This window comes from Lissotriton vulgaris, chromosome 6 (genome assembly GCF_964263255.1).
Source record: "Lissotriton vulgaris chromosome 6, aLisVul1.2, whole genome shotgun sequence".
Taxonomy (NCBI): Eukaryota; Metazoa; Chordata; class Amphibia; order Caudata; family Salamandridae; genus Lissotriton; species Lissotriton vulgaris.
In genome coordinates this window covers 568,022,344-568,041,472 of record NC_141694.1, presented here as the reverse complement: position 1 = coordinate 568,041,472, position 19,129 = coordinate 568,022,344, and the positions used below count along the sequence as shown (strand labels likewise).

General features: G+C 52.7%; 10 non-coding genes across 10 annotated transcripts; all 10 read right to left on the bottom strand.

The window, feature by feature from the left end:
* Window positions 1-969: 969 nt before the first annotated feature.
* LOC147707572 (U2 spliceosomal RNA) lies at window positions 970-1,160 on the bottom strand. The gene has a single exon (XR_015297021.1). It is a non-coding gene; the product is annotated as a U2 spliceosomal RNA (small nuclear RNA).
* Window positions 1,161-2,137: 977 nt separating this feature from the next.
* LOC147707571 (U2 spliceosomal RNA) lies at window positions 2,138-2,328 on the bottom strand. Its single transcript, XR_015297019.1, has one exon. It is a non-coding gene; the product is annotated as a U2 spliceosomal RNA (small nuclear RNA).
* Window positions 2,329-3,313: 985 nt separating this feature from the next.
* On the bottom strand, window positions 3,314-3,504 carry LOC147707570 (U2 spliceosomal RNA). The gene has a single exon (XR_015297018.1). It is a non-coding gene; the product is annotated as a U2 spliceosomal RNA (small nuclear RNA).
* Window positions 3,505-4,485: 981 nt separating this feature from the next.
* Window positions 4,486-4,676, bottom strand: LOC147707569 (U2 spliceosomal RNA). The gene has a single exon (XR_015297017.1). It is a non-coding gene; the product is annotated as a U2 spliceosomal RNA (small nuclear RNA).
* A 981-nt stretch (window positions 4,677-5,657) lies between these two features.
* On the bottom strand, window positions 5,658-5,848 carry LOC147707568 (U2 spliceosomal RNA). The gene has a single exon (XR_015297016.1). It is a non-coding gene; the product is annotated as a U2 spliceosomal RNA (small nuclear RNA).
* A 985-nt stretch (window positions 5,849-6,833) lies between these two features.
* Window positions 6,834-7,024, bottom strand: LOC147707567 (U2 spliceosomal RNA). Its single transcript, XR_015297015.1, has one exon. It is a non-coding gene; the product is annotated as a U2 spliceosomal RNA (small nuclear RNA).
* A 981-nt stretch (window positions 7,025-8,005) lies between these two features.
* On the bottom strand, window positions 8,006-8,196 carry LOC147707566 (U2 spliceosomal RNA). The gene has a single exon (XR_015297013.1). It is a non-coding gene; the product is annotated as a U2 spliceosomal RNA (small nuclear RNA).
* Window positions 8,197-9,177: 981 nt separating this feature from the next.
* On the bottom strand, window positions 9,178-9,368 carry LOC147707565 (U2 spliceosomal RNA). Its single transcript, XR_015297012.1, has one exon. It is a non-coding gene; the product is annotated as a U2 spliceosomal RNA (small nuclear RNA).
* Window positions 9,369-10,349: 981 nt separating this feature from the next.
* Window positions 10,350-10,540, bottom strand: LOC147707564 (U2 spliceosomal RNA). Its single transcript, XR_015297011.1, has one exon. It is a non-coding gene; the product is annotated as a U2 spliceosomal RNA (small nuclear RNA).
* Window positions 10,541-11,521: 981 nt separating this feature from the next.
* LOC147707563 (U2 spliceosomal RNA) lies at window positions 11,522-11,712 on the bottom strand. Its single transcript, XR_015297010.1, has one exon. It is a non-coding gene; the product is annotated as a U2 spliceosomal RNA (small nuclear RNA).
* Between the last annotated feature and the right edge of the window lie 7,417 nt (window positions 11,713-19,129).

Genomic DNA, 19,129 nt, shown 5'->3' with positions numbered 1-19,129 from the left:
GGCAGAATTAACGCCTCCCGAAGCAATCTACCTTGGAGACCCGGACCGGGGTCTTCCCTCGCACCGTCGCTGGCCGCCCTTTCGCCTCTTTTTCTGACTCCCGGCAAGAGCTCAGCATGTGCCGGTGGAAAGGAAGCCCCGGCCTCAGGCCTTCCCCCGGCTCCCAGAGTCCTCCTCGGCTGTCGCCTCATTAGGCGTCACTTTGCATACCCACGTTCTCCTCTTTCTAGTATTTGCATGTCCCCGCCCCTTCCTGCGCACTGCTTCCAGCCGGTTGGCCGGAAAGCCTGGCAGCCAGGGGATGCTGGGAATCAGGCCAGGAAGCCCTGGACAGCTCCCTGGCCGGAAGTGGCCGGACCCTCGCCCTCGCTTGCCCGGGACACTGCTCCCCTGCAGCCTGAGGCCTATAGATAAGGCTTGGCCGTTCGTGGCCGTTCGGGGACGGGCGGGGCGGGCAGAGAAGGAAAAGGACTCTGTATTTTTCTTCTTGCTCAGTGAAGCCAAGGGCAGTGCCCACTTCTCTGCATGCCGGCCTGCCTGCCTGCCGGCCTGCCTGCTTCCCTCCCTCCCTCCCTCCCTCCCTCCCTCCCTCCATCCCTCCATCCTACTGACTTGCTGAGAACCTTCCTCCATTCGTTCCCCAGTGAAATGGATCCAAACAGCAATGAAACTCTGCTGCTGCAAAAACAGTCTTTTTCCCACGTTTGTCTCTTTTCAAAGTGCAGCGTCTGGATGGAGAAGGGAAAAAATGGAAGAAAAAAAAAAGTTAAAAAAATAAATAAATAACGCACGGCCGGGTGGCCGCAAAGTGGCAATTAAGTAAAATACATACATAATTAAGGCAAGACACAGTGACCAGTTTGTTTTTATTCACACGCAAACACAATAGCGCCACTTTACAGGGCTTGGTAGTGAAGCGCTACTTTCGTTTTCTCGTCTATTTTTCAACAGCATTGTTTTCCCCGGGTGGGGAAGTGCACCATTCCTGGAGGTACTGCAATACCAGGTTGATGCGTGGAGTGGACAGAGCAAGCTCCTATTCCATCTCCCTGTTCCAAAAATCAATTTAATATATGGTCCCCAGATAGAGGACGTATCAGATATTAAACTGATAAGAACAGATACTACACTTGATCTTAGCCAAAAGGCCGAGAAGCGATAACCAGAATGGTGGCAGAATTAACGCCTCCCGAAGCAATCTACCTTGGAGACCCGGACCGGGGTCTTCCCTCGCACCGTCGCTGGCCGCCCTTTCGCCTCTTTTTCTGACTCCCGGCAAGAGCTCAGCATGTGCCGGTGGAAAGGAAGCCCCGGCCTCAGGCCTTCCCCCGGCTCCCAGAGTCCTCCTCGGCTGTCGCCTCATTAGGCGTCACTTTGCATACCCACGTTCTCCTCTTTCTAGTATTTGCATGTCCCCGCCCCTTCCTGCGCACTGCTTCCAGCCGGTTGGCCGGAAAGCCTGGCAGCCAGGGGATGCTGGGAATCAGGCCAGGAAGCCCTGGACAGCTCCCTGGCCGGAAGTGGCCGGACCCTCGCCCTCGCTTGCCCGGGACACTGCTCCCCTGCAGCCTGAGGCCTATAGATAAGGCTTGGCCGTTCGTGGCCGTTCGGGGACGGGCGGGGCGGGCAGAGAAGGAAAAGGACTCTGTATTTTTCTTCTTGCTCAGTGAAGCCAAGGGCAGTGCCCACTTCTCTGCATGCCGGCCTGCCTGCCTGCCGGCCTGCCTGCTTCCCTCCCTCCCTCCCTCCCTCCCTCCCTCCATCCCTCCATCCTACTGACTTGCTGAGAACCTTCCTCCATTCGTTCCCCAGTGAAATGGATCCAAACAGCAATGAAACTCTGCTGCTGCAAAAACAGTCTTTTTCCCACGTTTGTCTCTTTTCAAAGTGCAGCGTCTGGATGGAGAAGGGAAAAAATGGAAGAAAAAAAAAAGTTAAAAAAATAAATAAATAACGCACGGCCGGGTGGCCGCAAAGTGGCAATTAAGTAAAATACATACATAATTAAGGCAAGACACAGTGACCAGTTTGTTTTTATTCACACGCAAACACAATAGCGCCACTTTACAGGGCTTGGTAGTGAAGCGCTACTTTCGTTTTCTCGTCTATTTTTCAACAGCATTGTTTTCCCCGGGTGGGGAAGTGCACCATTCCTGGAGGTACTGCAATACCAGGTTGATGCGTGGAGTGGACAGAGCAAGCTCCTATTCCATCTCCCTGTTCCAAAAATCAATTTAATATATGGTCCCCAGATAGAGGACGTATCAGATATTAAACTGATAAGAACAGATACTACACTTGATCTTAGCCAAAAGGCCGAGAAGCGATAACCAGAATGGTGGCAGAATTAACGCCTCCCGAAGCAATCTACCTTGGAGACCCGGACCGGGGTCTTCCCTCGCACCGTCGCTGGCCGCCCTTTCGCCTCTTTTTCTGACTCCCGGCAAGAGCTCAGCATGTGCCGGTGGAAAGGAAGCCCCGGCCTCAGGCCTTCCCCCGGCTCCCAGAGTCCTCCTCGGCTGTCGCCTCATTAGGCGTCACTTTGCATACCCACGTTCTCCTCTTTCTAGTATTTGCATGTCCCCGCCCCTTCCTGCGCACTGCTTCCAGCCGGTTGGCCGGAAAGCCTGGCAGCCAGGGGATGCTGGGAATCAGGCCAGGAAGCCCTGGACAGCTCCCTGGCCGGAAGTGGCCGGACCCTCGCCCTCGCTTGCCCGGGACACTGCTCCCCTGCAGCCTGAGGCCTATAGATAAGGCTTGGCCGTTCGTGGCCGTTCGGGGACGGGCGGGGCGGGCAGAGAAGGAAAAGGACTCTGTATTTTTCTTCTTGCTCAGAGAAGCCAAGGGCAGTGCCCACTTCTCTGCATGCCGGCCTGCCTGCCTGCCGGCCTGCCTGCTTCCCTCCCTCCCTCCCTCCCTCCCTCCCTCCATCCCTCCATCCCTCCATCCTACTGACTTGCTGAGAACCTTCCTCCATTCGTTCCCCAGTGAAATGGATCCAAACAGCAATGAAACTCTGCTGCTGCAAAAACAGTCTTTTTCCCACGTTTGTCTCTTTTCAAAGTGCAGCGTCTGGATGGAGAAGGGAAAAAATGGAAGAAAAAAAAAAGTTAAAAAAATAAATAAATAACGCACGGCCGGGTGGCCGCAAAGTGGCAATTAAGTAAAATACATACATAATTAAGGCAAGACACAGTGACCAGTTTGTTTTTATTCACACGCAAACACAATAGCGCCACTTTACAGGGCTTGGTAGTGAAGCGCTACTTTCGTTTTCTCGTCTATTTTTCAACAGCATTGTTTTCCCCGGGTGGGGAAGTGCACCATTCCTGGAGGTACTGCAATACCAGGTTGATGCGTGGAGTGGACAGAGCAAGCTCCTATTCCATCTCCCTGTTCCAAAAATCAATTTAATATATGGTCCCCAGATAGAGGACGTATCAGATATTAAACTGATAAGAACAGATACTACACTTGATCTTAGCCAAAAGGCCGAGAAGCGATAACCAGAATGGTGGCAGAATTAACGCCTCCCGAAGCAATCTACCTTGGAGACCCGGACCGGGGTCTTCCCTCGCACCGTCGCTGGCCGCCCTTTCGCCTCTTTTTCTGACTCCCGGCAAGAGCTCAGCATGTGCCGGTGGAAAGGAAGCCCCGGCCTCAGGCCTTCCCCCGGCTCCCAGAGTCCTCCTCGGCTGTCGCCTCATTAGGCGTCACTTTGCATACCCACGTTCTCCTCTTTCTAGTATTTGCATGTCCCCGCCCCTTCCTGCGCACTGCTTCCAGCCGGTTGGCCGGAAAGCCTGGCAGCCAGGGGATGCTGGGAATCAGGCCAGGAAGCCCTGGACAGCTCCCTGGCCGGAAGTGGCCGGACCCTCGCCCTCGCTTGCCCGGGACACTGCTCCCCTGCAGCCTGAGGCCTATAGATAAGGCTTGGCCGTTCGTGGCCGTTCGGGGACGGGCGGGGCGGGCAGAGAAGGAAAAGGACTCTGTATTTTTCTTCTTGCTCAGTGAAGCCAAGGGCAGTGCCCACTTCTCTGCATGCCGGCCTGCCTGCCTGCCGGCCTGCCTGCTTCCCTCCCTCCCTCCCTCCCTCCCTCCCTCCCTCCATCCCTCCATCCTACTGACTTGCTGAGAACCTTCCTCCATTCGTTCCCCAGTGAAATGGATCCAAACAGCAATGAAACTCTGCTGCTGCAAAAACAGTCTTTTTCCCACGTTTGTCTCTTTTCAAAGTGCAGCGTCTGGATGGAGAAGGGAAAAAATGGAAGAAAAAAAAAAGTTAAAAAAATAAATAAATAACGCACGGCCGGGTGGCCGCAAAGTGGCAATTAAGTAAAATACATACATAATTAAGGCAAGACACAGTGACCAGTTTGTTTTTATTCACACGCAAACACAATAGCGCCACTTTACAGGGCTTGGTAGTGAAGCGCTACTTTCGTTTTCTCGTCTATTTTTCAACAGCATTGTTTTCCCCGGGTGGGGAAGTGCACCATTCCTGGAGGTACTGCAATACCAGGTTGATGCGTGGAGTGGACAGAGCAAGCTCCTATTCCATCTCCCTGTTCCAAAAATCAATTTAATATATGGTCCCCAGATAGAGGACGTATCAGATATTAAACTGATAAGAACAGATACTACACTTGATCTTAGCCAAAAGGCCGAGAAGCGATAACCAGAATGGTGGCAGAATTAACGCCTCCCGAAGCAATCTACCTTGGAGACCCGGACCGGGGTCTTCCCTCGCACCGTCGCTGGCCGCCCTTTCGCCTCTTTTTCTGACTCCCGGCAAGAGCTCAGCATGTGCCGGTGGAAAGGAAGCCCCGGCCTCAGGCCTTCCCCCGGCTCCCAGAGTCCTCCTCGGCTGTCGCCTCATTAGGCGTCACTTTGCATACCCACGTTCTCCTCTTTCTAGTATTTGCATGTCCCCGCCCCTTCCTGCGCACTGCTTCCAGCCGGTTGGCCGGAAAGCCTGGCAGCCAGGGGATGCTGGGAATCAGGCCAGGAAGCCCTGGACAGCTCCCTGGCCGGAAGTGGCCGGACCCTCGCCCTCGCTTGCCCGGGACACTGCTCCCCTGCAGCCTGAGGCCTATAGATAAGGCTTGGCCGTTCGTGGCCGTTCGGGGACGGGCGGGGCGGGCAGAGAAGGAAAAGGACTCTGTATTTTTCTTCTTGCTCAGTGAAGCCAAGGGCAGTGCCCACTTCTCTGCATGCCGGCCTGCCTGCCTGCCGGCCTGCCTGCTTCCCTCCCTCCCTCCCTCCCTCCCTCCCTCCCTCCATCCCTCCATCCTACTGACTTGCTGAGAACCTTCCTCCATTCGTTCCCCAGTGAAATGGATCCAAACAGCAATGAAACTCTGCTGCTGCAAAAACAGTCTTTTTCCCACGTTTGTCTCTTTTCAAAGTGCAGCGTCTGGATGGAGAAGGGAAAAAATGGAAGAAAAAAAAAAGTTAAAAAAATAAATAAATAACGCACGGCCGGGTGGCCGCAAAGTGGCAATTAAGTAAAATACATACATAATTAAGGCAAGACACAGTGACCAGTTTGTTTTTATTCACACGCAAACACAATAGCGCCACTTTACAGGGCTTGGTAGTGAAGCGCTACTTTCGTTTTCTCGTCTATTTTTCAACAGCATTGTTTTCCCCGGGTGGGGAAGTGCACCATTCCTGGAGGTACTGCAATACCAGGTTGATGCGTGGAGTGGACAGAGCAAGCTCCTATTCCATCTCCCTGTTCCAAAAATCAATTTAATATATGGTCCCCAGATAGAGGACGTATCAGATATTAAACTGATAAGAACAGATACTACACTTGATCTTAGCCAAAAGGCCGAGAAGCGATAACCAGAATGGTGGCAGAATTAACGCCTCCCGAAGCAATCTACCTTGGAGACCCGGACCGGGGTCTTCCCTCGCACCGTCGCTGGCCGCCCTTTCGCCTCTTTTTCTGACTCCCGGCAAGAGCTCAGCATGTGCCGGTGGAAAGGAAGCCCCGGCCTCAGGCCTTCCCCCGGCTCCCAGAGTCCTCCTCGGCTGTCGCCTCATTAGGCGTCACTTTGCATACCCACGTTCTCCTCTTTCTAGTATTTGCATGTCCCCGCCCCTTCCTGCGCACTGCTTCCAGCCGGTTGGCCGGAAAGCCTGGCAGCCAGGGGATGCTGGGAATCAGGCCAGGAAGCCCTGGACAGCTCCCTGGCCGGAAGTGGCCGGACCCTCGCCCTCGCTTGCCCGGGACACTGCTCCCCTGCAGCCTGAGGCCTATAGATAAGGCTTGGCCGTTCGTGGCCGTTCGGGGACGGGCGGGGCGGGCAGAGAAGGAAAAGGACTCTGTATTTTTCTTCTTGCTCAGAGAAGCCAAGGGCAGTGCCCACTTCTCTGCATGCCGGCCTGCCTGCCTGCCGGCCTGCCTGCTTCCCTCCCTCCCTCCCTCCCTCCCTCCCTCCATCCCTCCATCCCTCCATCCTACTGACTTGCTGAGAACCTTCCTCCATTCGTTCCCCAGTGAAATGGATCCAAACAGCAATGAAACTCTGCTGCTGCAAAAACAGTCTTTTTCCCACGTTTGTCTCTTTTCAAAGTGCAGCGTCTGGATGGAGAAGGGAAAAAATGGAAGAAAAAAAAAAGTTAAAAAAATAAATAAATAACGCACGGCCGGGTGGCCGCAAAGTGGCAATTAAGTAAAATACATACATAATTAAGGCAAGACACAGTGACCAGTTTGTTTTTATTCACACGCAAACACAATAGCGCCACTTTACAGGGCTTGGTAGTGAAGCGCTACTTTCGTTTTCTCGTCTATTTTTCAACAGCATTGTTTTCCCCGGGTGGGGAAGTGCACCATTCCTGGAGGTACTGCAATACCAGGTTGATGCGTGGAGTGGACAGAGCAAGCTCCTATTCCATCTCCCTGTTCCAAAAATCAATTTAATATATGGTCCCCAGATAGAGGACGTATCAGATATTAAACTGATAAGAACAGATACTACACTTGATCTTAGCCAAAAGGCCGAGAAGCGATAACCAGAATGGTGGCAGAATTAACGCCTCCCGAAGCAATCTACCTTGGAGACCCGGACCGGGGTCTTCCCTCGCACCGTCGCTGGCCGCCCTTTCGCCTCTTTTTCTGACTCCCGGCAAGAGCTCAGCATGTGCCGGTGGAAAGGAAGCCCCGGCCTCAGGCCTTCCCCCGGCTCCCAGAGTCCTCCTCGGCTGTCGCCTCATTAGGCGTCACTTTGCATACCCACGTTCTCCTCTTTCTAGTATTTGCATGTCCCCGCCCCTTCCTGCGCACTGCTTCCAGCCGGTTGGCCGGAAAGCCTGGCAGCCAGGGGATGCTGGGAATCAGGCCAGGAAGCCCTGGACAGCTCCCTGGCCGGAAGTGGCCGGACCCTCGCCCTCGCTTGCCCGGGACACTGCTCCCCTGCAGCCTGAGGCCTATAGATAAGGCTTGGCCGTTCGTGGCCGTTCGGGGACGGGCGGGGCGGGCAGAGAAGGAAAAGGACTCTGTATTTTTCTTCTTGCTCAGTGAAGCCAAGGGCAGTGCCCACTTCTCTGCATGCCGGCCTGCCTGCCTGCCGGCCTGCCTGCTTCCCTCCCTCCCTCCCTCCCTCCCTCCCTCCCTCCATCCCTCCATCCTACTGACTTGCTGAGAACCTTCCTCCATTCGTTCCCCAGTGAAATGGATCCAAACAGCAATGAAACTCTGCTGCTGCAAAAACAGTCTTTTTCCCACGTTTGTCTCTTTTCAAAGTGCAGCGTCTGGATGGAGAAGGGAAAAAATGGAAGAAAAAAAAAAGTTAAAAAAATAAATAAATAACGCACGGCCGGGTGGCCGCAAAGTGGCAATTAAGTAAAATACATACATAATTAAGGCAAGACACAGTGACCAGTTTGTTTTTATTCACACGCAAACACAATAGCGCCACTTTACAGGGCTTGGTAGTGAAGCGCTACTTTCGTTTTCTCGTCTATTTTTCAACAGCATTGTTTTCCCCGGGTGGGGAAGTGCACCATTCCTGGAGGTACTGCAATACCAGGTTGATGCGTGGAGTGGACAGAGCAAGCTCCTATTCCATCTCCCTGTTCCAAAAATCAATTTAATATATGGTCCCCAGATAGAGGACGTATCAGATATTAAACTGATAAGAACAGATACTACACTTGATCTTAGCCAAAAGGCCGAGAAGCGATAACCAGAATGGTGGCAGAATTAACGCCTCCCGAAGCAATCTACCTTGGAGACCCGGACCGGGGTCTTCCCTCGCACCGTCGCTGGCCGCCCTTTCGCCTCTTTTTCTGACTCCCGGCAAGAGCTCAGCATGTGCCGGTGGAAAGGAAGCCCCGGCCTCAGGCCTTCCCCCGGCTCCCAGAGTCCTCCTCGGCTGTCGCCTCATTAGGCGTCACTTTGCATACCCACGTTCTCCTCTTTCTAGTATTTGCATGTCCCCGCCCCTTCCTGCGCACTGCTTCCAGCCGGTTGGCCGGAAAGCCTGGCAGCCAGGGGATGCTGGGAATCAGGCCAGGAAGCCCTGGACAGCTCCCTGGCCGGAAGTGGCCGGACCCTCGCCCTCGCTTGCCCGGGACACTGCTCCCCTGCAGCCTGAGGCCTATAGATAAGGCTTGGCCGTTCGTGGCCGTTCGGGGACGGGCGGGGCGGGCAGAGAAGGAAAAGGACTCTGTATTTTTCTTCTTGCTCAGTGAAGCCAAGGGCAGTGCCCACTTCTCTGCATGCCGGCCTGCCTGCCTGCCGGCCTGCCTGCTTCCCTCCCTCCCTCCCTCCCTCCCTCCCTCCCTCCATCCCTCCATCCTACTGACTTGCTGAGAACCTTCCTCCATTCGTTCCCCAGTGAAATGGATCCAAACAGCAATGAAACTCTGCTGCTGCAAAAACAGTCTTTTTCCCACGTTTGTCTCTTTTCAAAGTGCAGCGTCTGGATGGAGAAGGGAAAAAATGGAAGAAAAAAAAAAGTTAAAAAAATAAATAAATAACGCACGGCCGGGTGGCCGCAAAGTGGCAATTAAGTAAAATACATACATAATTAAGGCAAGACACAGTGACCAGTTTGTTTTTATTCACACGCAAACACAATAGCGCCACTTTACAGGGCTTGGTAGTGAAGCGCTACTTTCGTTTTCTCGTCTATTTTTCAACAGCATTGTTTTCCCCGGGTGGGGAAGTGCACCATTCCTGGAGGTACTGCAATACCAGGTTGATGCGTGGAGTGGACAGAGCAAGCTCCTATTCCATCTCCCTGTTCCAAAAATCAATTTAATATATGGTCCCCAGATAGAGGACGTATCAGATATTAAACTGATAAGAACAGATACTACACTTGATCTTAGCCAAAAGGCCGAGAAGCGATAACCAGAATGGTGGCAGAATTAACGCCTCCCGAAGCAATCTACCTTGGAGACCCGGACCGGGGTCTTCCCTCGCACCGTCGCTGGCCGCCCTTTCGCCTCTTTTTCTGACTCCCGGCAAGAGCTCAGCATGTGCCGGTGGAAAGGAAGCCCCGGCCTCAGGCCTTCCCCCGGCTCCCAGAGTCCTCCTCGGCTGTCGCCTCATTAGGCGTCACTTTGCATACCCACGTTCTCCTCTTTCTAGTATTTGCATGTCCCCGCCCCTTCCTGCGCACTGCTTCCAGCCGGTTGGCCGGAAAGCCTGGCAGCCAGGGGATGCTGGGAATCAGGCCAGGAAGCCCTGGACAGCTCCCTGGCCGGAAGTGGCCGGACCCTCGCCCTCGCTTGCCCGGGACACTGCTCCCCTGCAGCCTGAGGCCTATAGATAAGGCTTGGCCGTTCGTGGCCGTTCGGGGACGGGCGGGGCGGGCAGAGAAGGAAAAGGACTCTGTATTTTTCTTCTTGCTCAGTGAAGCCAAGGGCAGTGCCCACTTCTCTGCATGCCGGCCTGCCTGCCTGCCGGCCTGCCTGCTTCCCTCCCTCCCTCCCTCCCTCCCTCCCTCCCTCCATCCCTCCATCCTACTGACTTGCTGAGAACCTTCCTCCATTCGTTCCCCAGTGAAATGGATCCAAACAGCAATGAAACTCTGCTGCTGCAAAAACAGTCTTTTTCCCACGTTTGTCTCTTTTCAAAGTGCAGCGTCTGGATGGAGAAGGGAAAAAATGGAAGAAAAAAAAAAGTTAAAAAAATAAATAAATAACGCACGGCCGGGTGGCCGCAAAGTGGCAATTAAGTAAAATACATACATAATTAAGGCAAGACACAGTGACCAGTTTGTTTTTATTCACACGCAAACACAATAGCGCCACTTTACAGGGCTTGGTAGTGAAGCGCTACTTTCGTTTTCTCGTCTATTTTTCAACAGCATTGTTTTCCCCGGGTGGGGAAGTGCACCATTCCTGGAGGTACTGCAATACCAGGTTGATGCGTGGAGTGGACAGAGCAAGCTCCTATTCCATCTCCCTGTTCCAAAAATCAATTTAATATATGGTCCCCAGATAGAGGACGTATCAGATATTAAACTGATAAGAACAGATACTACACTTGATCTTAGCCAAAAGGCCGAGAAGCGATAACCAGAATGGTGGCAGAATTAACGCCTCCCGAAGCAATCTACCTTGGAGACCCGGACCGGGGTCTTCCCTCGCACCGTCGCTGGCCGCCCTTTCGCCTCTTTTTCTGACTCCCGGCAAGAGCTCAGCATGTGCCGGTGGAAAGGAAGCCCCGGCCTCAGGCCTTCCCCCGGCTCCCAGAGTCCTCCTCGGCTGTCGCCTCATTAGGCGTCACTTTGCATACCCACGTTCTCCTCTTTCTAGTATTTGCATGTCCCCGCCCCTTCCTGCGCACTGCTTCCAGCCGGTTGGCCGGAAAGCCTGGCAGCCAGGGGATGCTGGGAATCAGGCCAGGAAGCCCTGGACAGCTCCCTGGCCGGAAGTGGCCGGACCCTCGCCCTCGCTTGCCCGGGACACTGCTCCCCTGCAGCCTGAGGCCTATAGATAAGGCTTGGCCGTTCGTGGCCGTTCGGGGACGGGCGGGGCGGGCAGAGAAGGAAAAGGACTCTGTATTTTTCTTCTTGCTCAGAGAAGCCAAGGGCAGTGCCCACTTCTCTGCATGCCGGCCTGCCTGCCTGCCGGCCTGCCTGCTTCCCTCCCTCCCTCCCTCCCTCCCTCCCTCCCTCCATCCCTCCATCCTACTGACTTGCTGAGAACCTTCCTCCATTCGTTCCCCAGTGAAATGGATCCAAACAGCAATGAAACTCTGCTGCTGCAAAAACAGTCTTTTTCCCACGTTTGTCTCTTTTCAAAGTGCAGCGTCTGGATGGAGAAGGGAAAAAATGGAAGAAAAAAAAAAGTTAAAAAAATAAATAAATAACGCACGGCCGGGTGGCCGCAAAGTGGCAATTAAGTAAAATACATACATAATTAAGGCAAGACACAGTGACCAGTTTGTTTTTATTCACACGCAAACACAATAGCGCCACTTTACAGGGCTTGGTAGTGAAGCGCTACTTTCGTTTTCTCGTCTATTTTTCAACAGCATTGTTTTCCCCGGGTGGGGAAGTGCACCATTCCTGGAGGTACTGCAATACCAGGTTGATGCGTGGAGTGGACAGAGCAAGCTCCTATTCCATCTCCCTGTTCCAAAAATCAATTTAATATATGGTCCCCAGATAGAGGACGTATCAGATATTAAACTGATAAGAACAGATACTACACTTGATCTTAGCCAAAAGGCCGAGAAGCGATAACCAGAATGGTGGCAGAATTAACGCCTCCCGAAGCAATCTACCTTGGAGACCCGGACCGGGGTCTTCCCTCGCACCGTCGCTGGCCGCCCTTTCGCCTCTTTTTCTGACTCCCGGCAAGAGCTCAGCATGTGCCGGTGGAAAGGAAGCCCCGGCCTCAGGCCTTCCCCCGGCTCCCAGAGTCCTCCTCGGCTGTCGCCTCATTAGGCGTCACTTTGCATACCCACGTTCTCCTCTTTCTAGTATTTGCATGTCCCCGCCCCTTCCTGCGCACTGCTTCCAGCCGGTTGGCCGGAAAGCCTGGCAGCCAGGGGATGCTGGGAATCAGGCCAGGAAGCCCTGGACAGCTCCCTGGCCGGAAGTGGCCGGACCCTCGCCCTCGCTTGCCCGGGACACTGCTCCCCTGCAGCCTGAGGCCTATAGATAAGGCTTGGCCGTTCGTGGCCGTTCGGGGACGGGCGGGGCGGGCAGAGAAGGAAAAGGACTCTGTATTTTTCTTCTTGCTCAGAGAAGCCAAGGGCAGTGCCCACTTCTCTGCATGCCGGCCTGCCTGCCTGCCGGCCTGCCTGCTTCCCTCCCTCCCTCCCTCCCTCCCTCCCTCCCTCCCTCCATCCCTCCATCCTACTGACTTGCTGAGAACCTTCCTCCATTCGTTCCCCAGTGAAATGGATCCAAACAGCAATGAAACTCTGCTGCTGCAAAAACAGTCTTTTTCCCACGTTTGTCTCTTTTCAAAGTGCAGCGTCTGGATGGAGAAGGGAAAAAATGGAAGAAAAAAAAAAGTTAAAAAAATAAATAAATAACGCACGGCCGGGTGGCCGCAAAGTGGCAATTAAGTAAAATACATACATAATTAAGGCAATAATAATTCCTATTTAATATGCTGCACCCTGCCTTAGATCCCGCTGCAGGGGTGACATAATAAAAACACAGGCTGGAGAGTTGACATTGAATTATGGTTCAAATCTTTTTATTGGGTATAATGCAGTCAGTAGCAACATACCCACCTACAACTACTGGCCGGGGGGTAACACCTTATTCAAAATCAATCTTTATTAAAGAGAAAGGAGGAGGGCCAGAGATGGAAGAAAGAAAGCAAGAAGGAGAATCAGAGAGACAGAAGAAAGGGGACAAAGATCCACCCACGGTGCACATTAAGACATGGTAGGGGGTCTAAGGCTGGTGGTCCCTCGTGGAGTCAGTGGATTTGTTAGTGGTGTTGTGGGAATCGTAGGTAGCGGGGGTAGGTGAGCTCAATGTACTCGGAGGATAAGTATGCCACCATGGTACCCCATGTCTTGTCGAATTTTGGCAGTGTATGGTAGATCCCCGCTGTAATCGTTTCCATTCCAACAACCACCCACAGTCTGTGTAACCAGACTAATTTCGTCGGGACGTCGGGTGTGCCCCACCTTGCCAGGAGAACCTGTTTGGCAGCTCCCAGTGCTAGAGTGATCACCCTCCCCCTACAAAACTGGAGGGAATACGTGAGAGGATTGGGTAGTCCCAGCAGGATATAACTCATGAACCTGGGGAGTTCAATCTGATATATTTCATCAATTACGGGCAAGATAGACTCCCAAAGCCTGTATCTTAGGACAATGCCACAAAATATAGAACAGTGTACCCTGCTGGCCGCACTGGCGCCAGAAGAGATCGTTGCAGCGAGGCTTCCATTTAGCAACCCGCGCCAGGGTGTAAAACCAATAGTGGGCAATTTTCAGGAGCATCTCTTTCCCTGAGGTGCTGCAAGAAGATGCCCAGGCTCTGTGTATAATATCAGCCCATTCCTTGGGGGAGAACTCCTGACTCAGCTCCACCTCCCACCTACGTTGCGCCAGGGATTTGGCCTGCATTCGTGCCTTGTTGAGGAAGCCATAACTATCGGACAAAAGATGCTTATTGGAAGTGCGGGTGATGTACCGGAGTTCAAATTTCGTGAGGAGCCGACCCGCATGCGGGCGGACCTGCGGCTGAGTGACTCAGTGGCGCGGCTTGTGGTACTGAAAATTCTGGACCCTGCTATTGTGTGGTACCGAAGCTCTACACTCGTGTCAAAAATATCATCGTATCAGGCCGATTTTGGTATAGGCAGACCGGTAATGATTGAAATACTATACCTAAGCATTTGCGTCATGATCGAGTGACAAAATCACCCTGAAATCGTAGTTTTCGTCTTGAACCCTCGGGTTCCATTTTGTGAGCGGCATCCATTTTGTGATTGCCCTTACATAGCCAAATAACTAAGGCCGAATTCGATCTGAAAGGACACGTACACCTTTGCTGACTCCTCTGTGACCTGGGCTGAGGATACCATCCGCCTGATGAACTCCATCCACTCAGGATCCCCCACAGACCCATGCCCTCACCACATCTTCAACAAAGCAGACTCCATCATAGCACCACACCTCCGAGACGTCATCAACCACACTTCCCTCAACTCCGGCACCTTCCCAGAAAGCTGGAAACCCGCCGAACTCAGCGCCCTTCTGAAAACACCCACAGCTGACCCCACAGAACTCAAAAACTACCGCCCCATCTCGCTCCTTCCATTCCCGGCCAAAGTCATCGAGAAAGCCGTCAACAACCAGCTCGCCACCTTCCTCGAAGCCAACAAATCCCTCGACTCCTCACAGTCCGGCTTCCGAGCCAAACACAGTACTGAGACCGCACTCGTCGCAGCAACAGACGACATCCGAACTCTACTGGACAATGGAGACAGTCGCCCTCATCCTCCTCGACCTCTCCGCAGCCTTCGACACAGTCTGTCATAACACCCTGTTACAACGACTCAGAAACATCGGAATCCAAGGAAAAGCACTGGAATGGATCACCTCATTCCTTGCCGTAAGAACTCAGAGAGTACGCCTCCCACCATTCAAGTCAGAGGCCACTGAAGTCATCTGCGGCGTACCACAAGGATCTTCACTCAGCCCCACCCTCTTCAACGTATACATGATCCCCCTCGCGACCATCACACGTCAACACAACCTCAACATCATCTCCTACGCTGATGACACTCAACTGATCCTCTCACTCACCAAAGACCCAAACATCGCCAAAACCAACCTACATGAAGGAATGAAAGAGGTAGCCGAATGGATAAAGCATAGCCGTCTGAAACCGAATTCAGACAAAACAGAAGTCCTTATCTTAGGTACCTCCCCCTCCGCCTGGGACGACTCTTGGTGGCCAGAGGCCCTTGGAAAAGCACCCATCCCGACGGATCACGCACGGAACCTAGGCGTCATCCTGGATTCCTCACTCCCGATGACCAGACAAGTCAACGCCGTCTCTTCATCTTGCTTCAACATTCTTCGCATGCTCAAAAAAACATTTAGCTGGATCCCCACCGAAACTAGAAAAACGGTCACCCACGCACTGGTTACAAGCCGCCTGGCCTACGGAAACACCCTTTACGCCGGTACCACCGCAAAACTTCAGAAAAAACTCCAACGCATCCAGAACGCATCAGCCAGACTCATATTAGACATCCCGCGTAAAGAACACATTTCTGGTCACCTAAAAAACCTCCACTGGCTCCCCGTCAATAAGAGGATAACTTTCCGCCTCCTCACCCACGCACACAAAGCTCTCTACGAACTTGGACCCGAATGCCTCAATACACGTCTTTCCTTCTACACCCCCCCCCCCGCCAGCTGCGCTCATCCAACCAAGCCCTCGCTGCTGTTCCCCGCGTCAACAAAACCACCATGGGAGGAAGATCATTCTCCTACCTAGCGGCCAAAACCTGGAACTCACTTCCCATGCACCTTCGCCTCACTCAAAACCACCTAGCATTCAGAAAGCAACTTAAAACCTGGATATTCGAGAAGTAATTCCCCACCCCTCTTTAAGCGCCTTGAGACCCTCTGGGTATGTAGCGCGCTATATAAATTTATTGACTTGACTTGACTGGACTCCACTGCCTCAAGCCAATCCTGTTCAGGCAGTTCCTTTCCCAATGGCCGAACGAGATTAGTATCAAGGCACAACATGTCATAAACCGTTCATCGCATACAAGCTATGGCTAATCTCACACACACCTGTCCCTGTTTCTTCTTAATTACTTGTTTTACAAGGAGGAGGTGCCCGATTTTATTAGGGGTCCGTCGATATCTGATGAAAGTTCTGGGCCTTGCCGGATAATCTATCATGAACTGGACAAAATGAAATGTGGGCTTGTCATCATGACTCTGCTTTTTCTTTGTATTAAAAATATGTATATGGTCAAACTGTAAAACAAGGAATTCTTGCCTGAAGCTCATTATTTTGTATAAAAAGAGAAGGCTGGTTCTGTAAAAACGAGCAGTCTCCTGAGAACATACATGCTGTTGTACTTCTAGGATATCTGTTACTGGTTGGAGCCAATAAATACGATCTTTGACATCACCTAGAAGACTCTGTATTTCTGTGGTCCGAAACAGGAAGGACTCGAGGTCTTTGGGTGTTCTCCCTGGCACAGCCGGGTCCATAAAAACCCGGTACCTCAGGCTGCCTTGGGGATCCCGTAAAGAGCCACCAGTCTGGGGAAGTCCATAATGCCCAGCTCGTCAAAGAGATCGCCAATATGGCTACAGTTTGCCTCCGGCCATTTCAAAGAAGTATTGCCCACGTGAGCTGGGGGAAAGCCCGGGCTTCCAATGAAGGGGGTCAGGGGTGAAATAGCCATAGACAGCTGACACCTCTCTTGGACTCTATCCCACGCCTGCAAGGTGGCCCGTAAGACCAGCAAAGCGTACGCGCCCAGCAGCCAGTGTCGCCTGGGGAGCCAATGAACCTTCCAGATGTGGATCCCCGCCACCCCCCTGTCCATGAAGCACCAATATTTTTCAGTCTCTAGTTGGTACCATTCAACCATCCATCACAGTTGCGCCGCCTCGTAGTATCTCCCGAGGTGGGGGACCCCCCAGGCCACAGTCGTCCTGCTGCAGATAAGTAAGATGGCGGGCTATATGCAGCTTCTCCCCCCCATTTGAACTTATTGATGAGTTGTTAGATTTAAGCTAGTATAGTGGGTGGCGGACAAAGAGGGAGCGTCTGCATGAGGTAAAGCAGACGGGGCAAAATTGTCATCTTAATGGCTGCGATCTTACCCAGCCAGGAGAGAGTATGTTTCGGCCAGTTGTTCAGGTCACGGCGGACCGTCGTCAGTTCACCTGAGCAGTCTTCATGGTAGAGGAGAAAACCCGGAGCCCCAGGTACGTGATGTTGGTAGCAGCCCATGAAAAGGGGAAGTGAAGCGATAGGTGGTGGCGGTCCGCCTCTGGGATTGTGAGGTTCAAAGCCTGGGTCTTGTTCAGGTTAATTCTGAATCCTGATGCGGCACTGAACGCTTCCACCTCCACGAGCAAAGGGGGGAGAGATAGCGACGGGCGTGTTAAAAAAAAGCAGCTCATCGTCCGCATAGAGGGAGATCTTATGTTCCCTATCCGGATCCCGTTGAAAGTTGGTGAATTCTTTCGGCGAACGGCTCCATGTAGAAGGCAAAGAGGAGGGGGAAAAGGGGCACCCCTGCCTCGTGCCCCTACCGATCTGCAATGGTCGGGAGACCACCCCATTGACCCGGATGCACACCTGTGGCTCGTGAAACACACAGTTTACCCTTTTCTTAAATCTGTCCCCAAGCTCGAAGCGGATGAGAACTTGTTACAAATAGGTCCAGTGGACCCTGCCAAATGCCTTTACGGCATCCACCGAGAGCAGAATCATCGGGATCTGGGTCCGCTGCGTCTTGTCCAGTAAGTCTCCGCATTCCATCCCTGCAGTTGCAGTCCGGAATGAAGCCCGATTGGTCGAGATCCACCAGGCCTTGCATGTGGGGAGCAAGCCTAGAGGCCAAAATACTGGTGAAGATCTTCAAGTCCACGTTAAGCAGGGAAATGGGACGGTAGGAGGTGTATTCCCGTGGTCCATGCCAGACTTGGGAATTACCACCTCCTCTGCCATGGATATCGAGGAGGTGAGTTTCCCAGTGGAACTGAAGGTGTTAAACAGCCTCGCCAGGAGGGGGGAGAGATCTGGAGCAAACGTTTTATAGAAGTCAGCCCAAAAGCCGTCCTCCCCCGGAGCCTTGCCCGTTGAAAGTCCCTGAATGGCCCGCAGAACTTCAGTCGGGGTGATGTCAGCGCTCAGGTTGGCTGCAGCCGGCTCCACAAGCGGAGACACCACAGCTTCTTGCACATACGCCACGGCCGCCGTGGGGTCCAACTGGCCGGCCGAACAGAGTCTTATAAAAAGCCTCAAATGCAGGCGCTATGTCGTTATCAGCGCGTGAGATCTCACCCCGCTCTGTGGCGATTTCTGCGACCTCATGCACTGCTGTCTCAGCCTGCAGAGCTTGGGCCAACAGTCTCCTTACTTTGTTCCCCCCTTCGTAGTAGCGCTACTTAGTGCAGAGCACGGCATACTCTGCGCGATCGAGGTCCAACGCCCGCAGTTGCTTCCTCGCCTGTGTTAGAAGATGCAGAGTTTGAACCGCTCCCGTACGACGGTGCACCCTTTCTAGCTCCCTGATTTGATCCTCCAGTACCTCCCTCTTAGCTTTGCGGTCCTTGTTCAGGCTCGCTGCGATTGTAATACATCATCCACGGATTACTGCTTTCAGTGTGTCCCAAAGAATGTCGACCCCCACCGAACCGACATCGGTCTCCAGGTAGTTTAAAAAAAAAAAAAAATTATTAGTTTTTCCTGGTTAATACAGTGTAACCATTTTGAACACATACATGAAATTATGCACAGTATCCTCCCATCAGAAACATTTTCAAGTATTATATGGTCACAAGTATACATTTTTCCAACAGCTGAGAGCAGACTTTTCACAGCTAGTCTTGTGTCCGTGGCCTATTCCGATTCTGAACTATTATCCTCATGATCTGATGTTGGTTCACAGATATTACCTCTGTAAGTGTTCCATGCCCCCCAAATTTTCTTCCATTTTTTAGGGCAGCCTCTGCTGCTGAACACCACCCTTTCCGCTGTCATGGCTGCATCCAGGTCCCCTCTCCATGCTGCTAAGGTCAGTCCCTCCATTCCATCCCACCTCTGCGCTATATTTCTCTTAGCCATAATCATACCCTGCGTCGCCCAGCCCTGTCCTGAACGTGTAACATCATTGGGTTCCCATATATTTAGGAAGCAACGCCTGGGTTCCGGTAGTAGTGAGACTCCCTCTGATTGAGATATACTTCTTAACACCTGTGTCCAGTATTCAGCTATTCTGGGGCAATCCCATATGGTGTTATAAAAAGTCCCTTCTTCACCACATCCCCTCAGACAGTAGGGATGATCTATCATTCCTATCTTATGTAAAGTGCTTCTAGTGTAATAGGAGCGGTGCAGTATGCACAATTGTACCAAACGGAGACGCGAGGGAATGCCTACTTCTTTCGGGGATGCTAGTGCATCCTGCCATTCCA